General features: G+C 40.0%; 1 protein-coding gene across 6 annotated transcripts in view; it reads right to left on the reverse strand.

The window, feature by feature from the left end:
- Positions 1–6,000, reverse strand: part of Dgki (diacylglycerol kinase iota) — a 447,586-nt gene that overhangs the window by 86,715 nt on the left and 354,871 nt on the right. The window lies entirely within an intron of this gene.

Consider the following 6,000-nt stretch of genomic DNA (forward strand, 5'->3'; position numbering starts at 1 on the left):
CCCAGGGCTCAGGAGCCTTTCTGCTTGTGCCCTGAGGCCAGAGAGTTTTGTCTCACAGGGGTCTGCATCTTCCTTTCCATCATGGGACTGATAGGAGAAGCTCAGATAGAGATAGCTTCTCGTGTTCCCTTTCTCTGGCAGGCCAGGGTTCCTCAGATTGCGAGGGAAAGGTGGGCATGGTGCCACTGTCCTTACCCTCGGGACAATGAAGAAACAGGCTCCCCAACGACCTGGGCCCTCAGACCCAAGAGACAAGAGCATGCTAACAGAGGCAAGATTATAAACCTTTGTAGACTGCACAACACAGACGGCTCACTTAGGAAAGCCCAGGGAACTATCAAATGAGCCTCAATGGTATCAAAAACAAATATATATTGGAGAGGTAAATAAAATAAAATAAAGTAAAGTAAAGTAAAGTAAAGTAAAGTAAAGTAAAGTAAAGTAAAGTAAAAATGTGGGAAGCATGTTGCCAAAGAGGAATTGACAACTTAAGCCATGGTCCTGAAATGCTCTTTACTGGATGTTCTTAGTAAATGATGACCTCATGGGAATCCAAGAGGGAAATCCTTCTCTTCTACTCAGACAACATAATCAGAACACACACATGAGGGACAGTGATGCCAGAAGAGGAATAACACTGAGTAAGCCACGATCCGGATTTAACACAACCTGCATGAGCAACCCCATCAAGGACAATGTATTTCCATCTTGTAACTTCTTCTCTGTGACCTCACCAAGTAACTGGCAAACAGGAATCACGGAGTCAAAAGTTATCCTCCAATGCAGTACGGACAATGACTCAGATTAGAGGAGAAAGAAAGGTGAGTAAATTCTCTTACAAGGGGTTAGGTTTTAGTTACCAGGCAGAATTTAATTCCATAGAAATGCATGTGTGTTCATGTGTTTCTGAAATCCATCTAGTATTAATTATAGGTAATTAATATAGTTCTCTGAACAACTACTTGGCAAGCATATGCAAAAGCTGCTCTTAATTTATATTCAATTATGCATAACTAATGCACACGGCATTCCTGTTACACACTCCAGTAGGTTATGCAATTAGGCGATATGCACCTAGCATTTAACTATACCTGGAATGTGAATGACATTCTTCTTTCACAGAAACTGAACAGCAGTTGTTTGAGCTGGGAATCGGTGATTCACTTCATAAGGTTCAGTCCACGATCACATTTCTCTTATGTGTCTCTTATTCATCCTCACTTCTTATCTATCTTTATTCTCCATCGTCTATACATCTATACACCCATTCCTTTTATCTTTTTAAAGATGTTTTAATTTTACATGTTTTGATTTATCCAACAAAGTAACCAGCTGCCATATGATATTTTCATGCAAATTTTATTCAGATGGAGTCTCTGGTTGCTCTCCCCCTCATCTCCCTCTTCCCCACAGTACCCTTTGGCTCGTGTTCCTTCATTCCTCCTTGTTCTATTACTCCCCACTCTCTTTCTGAGAACTTCTCTTTAGTTTCCTGACCTTTACCCATGTGTACTCCTGCCTAGACATGCCCACTTAACAATTAGAAGCTAAGATCTAGATATGAGGAAGAACACACATTACTTGTATCTCTGAGAAATATACATGCATACACAGACACACACATATAAATGAGCAATACACATGTATTGATATCGAGAGATAATGATTGCTGTGAATTAATAACATCATATATATTGTATAATAGCATATATCTTACTTAATAAAGCTTCCCAGTCACATTTATTTTCCTGAAATTTTTATATTTTTTTCTTAATTTTTGATCCTTAAGGATCACCTGAATAAATAGTATTTTGCACTTACTATTGAATGCTATGATAATCAATAGAATTAGTCAAGTTAAACTGACAGTGTTTAATTGTTTACAAGGAGAAATGCTGAGACTTCCGGTATACACAGGCATGTTTTTTAAACTTAAGTACACTTGGCTTTCTTGAATACACCGGGCCACAGCTATAGCTGTCTTTATTCTTCCTAGCTGTGCTTTCTTCAGTTTCTTTTTCCTTCGACTTTCCTCCCCTAGACTTCACAGCTGCCATGGGCCCTCATTGTGTCCTAAGCAAAATTATTATGATTTCAGGGACTCTCGGACTCGACGCTGCTGACATCTGAGGATGGGTAAGACTTTGCTATAGGATACGTTCCTGCATTGGATTCATACATATTCAGTGGCTTCTATTCAATGGATTCCAAGAGAAAGCTACAGGCATTGTTAAATGCCTTTACTGGGAGTAGAAATCTTTAGTTAAAAATCATGACAATAATTCAATCACAAAAGGAAAGCAAACACAACTTAAAATGAAGTCCCTTCCTGAGCTCTGCCCTTCAGTGGATTAAGATAAATTAATTCTAACTTGCAAAGTGGTTTCAGTTCACACCAAGACAATCTACTCCCTCTTCATTTCATGACTTGGGGCAAAAGGAACATTATTTCCAAGAATGAAAAGAAGTTATCCTATAACAGATGGCCTCAAGAAGCATTGTTTATCAAATAAAATCTAATTTATTTATACATTCCAGTTTATTTGCCAATACGAAGAAGATATGAACCTGCATATTGTATACTTGGCAGTTATAACTTACACCAGATGCCATTTGCGGGGAGGGGCTTTATATTTTGCTACCAGAGATGGGTGTCTGGAACTTTCAGCAGACTACGGACAGCCAGCACATCCTTGCACGTCTCACGCTGCCATGTCAGGTTAATGTGAGCTGTCACATCTGAGCCCCCATGCTTTGCTGGCAGTTCACTGCAACTTTGGAAAGGAAAGACAAAGAAGCAAGGGACTGTGTAATTGGTGACAGCTGCCATGTGTCTCACTAACAAGGCTCCTTGGGCACATGTACATCTTTGATGGGGCTGTTTGTTTGTTTGTTTGTTTTTCTGTCTAAGAAAAAACAAAAGAAATAAAAAGGTCAACTAAAACTCTAGCTAGCAATCAGTGGCCTAACAAGAATCTGTCAAATTGCTCTAACTTACTGGTGTGTATCCAATCTCCCTCTCATATAGAATAAAGTGCATTAGAGAGTATTTGAGATAGTCTGCAGTTCTGTTTCCTAAAACCTCCCCCATTACCAAGTCCTACCAATAGTCTGGCTATTCTGATATTACAGTTTCTGCATTAGGAAACAAAATTTAGTATCAAATTCCCCATCAGTGGTCTGTCATCTTCTACATAAAAAAAGAGTGGCACCAACACCCATATATTTTATCTGCTCTTTGGTAAAATGCAGAAGTCAGTGCACAGCACAAGGGCACCTGGCAGTGTAGTCTGCCCTGATTCTTCCCAGCAGTCTCTGTGTGGCTGTTAGATGCCACCTTCTCCTCACCCAACAGCACTTTGCCGCCACTTGGGTTGGTTTCCGTGACTCTTTATGACTGGTCATTCCCCATCTTGTGCTGTGTCTTTAGCTGATGAGAACATTCAGAATGGTGGTGAAGCTTCTCCAGCATCTAAGCTTCCCCCAGACAGGTCTCCTTCATCAGCAGCTAAACCTGCCCCAGGCATCTCTAACCAGCAGCTCACTACTCATTCACTCAGGACTCTCCCCTTTACTCAGGACTCCCCGACACTTTCTGTTTCTGAGCCTGAGACTATGAGTGGGCTTCACTATTCATATTTCCAACTTATTATTACTCACCAATATTGCTCATCTAATCTCTTGGATTCTTACAGACTCAAGAGCAGTGTGACTGAAAGTGGAAGTCTTTACTCAACATCTTCCTAACACATTCAATAAAATGTGGAAGTTCGTCTCTTGCCTCCACCTGTTCACCTTTACTACTTGAAAGACCCCTCCTTGTGCTAGGGCAATTCTAGAAAATTCTCTAATTGTGTGTGTCTCTTTCACTATCTCTGTCACACACACACACACACACACACACACACACAAACACACACACACACATGCATGAACATGCACACATGTACACATACACAAACATATACATGTGCATGCTAAGGAGAAGATCCTGGCCTACTTTATTACCCGAAGATCCCTGATTTCTAACTCTCTGTTCCTTCACTTAGCAAGATAAGGGAAGGTTGGTATTGATGCCATGGTACTTATCCTGAATCACCATCCTTGCTGGTATTGATGCCCTGATACTCATCCGGATCACCATCCTTGCCATTCTCTATGCTCAATGCACAAAAGCTTTTGATGTGATATTTATAGCAGATTGACACCAAAATTTGACTTGAATGCAACTCATAAAGTACAAAAATACTTTGAAAAAAGTCATTAATAATTTTCTATGTTGTCATTACTTTACAGTAAATTTGACCAAAACCCTGTCATATTCTAGAGTGTCACTTATCCTTAATCCATGTGGGTGCAACTGTTATAAAGAAATTATGGTTTCAAATGACCCATGTTAAACACTCATACGTCAAAATTACAATGGTCTACATGACAGGATAGTATGTAATCAGTACATGTGTTTCTTAAGACTTGTTAGAATCAGTGATTAAAGTATTTTTGAAAAATTGGAAAAGTTCAAAATACCAACTGCAAGCTGGCAATTCCATCCTATAGAAGCTGGTAAATTTTCCTTTAAAATGTTGATATAAAGCATCCTAAAGTGGTTCAATGATTCATTATCTTAGTGTCAGCTTACTTGACTTCTCCTTTCAGTCACAGCCAGATGTTACTGAATCTTCTGGAATAGTAGGCCATGGTTGAGACATAAACACACAAATAAAAACACCAAGGCCATCCCTGTCCTGTAGTCTAAAGATTAAACACTGACTTGGTTGAGGGTGCAGGGTAGATCTCAACAGGGGAAGACTGTTACTCAGGTCACAGCCTTCGAGGTCTTCTTAAACTATGCCTATTATTCATTACATAAAAATAGGGTATACTGGAATTTTCACGTTCAGAAAGATAAGCACTTAAACCGCCATGAGCTAAATGAGGGCCTGCACAGCCACAGCATTGTAGTTTCCAATACCACTGATACCATTCTATGTTAGTATGTGGAAGTGCACTCTGCGGCGACCTCACAATTAGATGCATTTTTCATGGTGTGTCCTCATTATGCAACCAAGTCAGCATTTAAGTTCCCTGTCATATGGAGACAGAAAATGATCTACAGAGCTTTCATTTGGAGAAGTTGTTGAAAAGTTATGACTCTTATACAGCCCTCTAGACACAGACAGGACAATGGTTTCTAATGGAAAGATCAACCAGAGAGAATTATAGGGGTCCTTTGCAATCTGGTCCTTTGCAATCTATATCACGTCTGTGACTCTGAGTCGGTAAAATGATGTAGAAGGAAATGTGCAGCACAAGAAGGTCAGAGAACAGGGAAGAGACTGCACTTCCAAAGTGAAGGGGGCCAAGGACAACCATTGGTTCTCCTAATGAGTGGTCCTATGAGATTCCATCCAGTAGACAGGCATGGCAGAAACTGTTTTATTATAAAACTTAGGGTCAATGCTATAGGAAGCAAAGCATCTCTGGGTGTGAGGGAAGCCACCTGGGACAACAGTCTCTAGCCCACAGATAAAATTGTTAGAAAAGAGAAAATCAGAAAGATCAGCAGGGAAATGGAGAATGAACCATAACTGACCAATATAGAACCCCGTGTTGATCTAGGGTTTTGCTTGTGTGACCCAACATGTACTTTCTCTGCTAAGCTTGCTTGAGTTGAGATCTCTGGTATACATAACTAACAGCACTCCATTTTGGTTATGTTTTTTCCAAATTATCTGAGAGAATATCTACAATATGGATTTATACTAGGCTAGAACAGTACTAAGTCAGAAAAATGCAAAATAACCAGAATGATACTTCACTGGGTTCATTATAGATTAAGCCTATTGCAGGATAATATGTGGACTCTAAATTGCATATGTAGTGAAAGAGGGGATTCAGGTGTCTGGAAAGAAAAGAAGGGAGGGTGGGAGGAAGGAAGGATGGGAGGAAAGAAGGAAAGAAGGAAGGAAGGAAGGAAGGAAGGAAGGAAGGAAGGAAGGA

This window comes from Mus caroli, chromosome 6 (genome assembly GCF_900094665.2).
Source record: "Mus caroli chromosome 6, CAROLI_EIJ_v1.1, whole genome shotgun sequence".
Taxonomy (NCBI): Eukaryota; Metazoa; Chordata; class Mammalia; order Rodentia; family Muridae; genus Mus; species Mus caroli.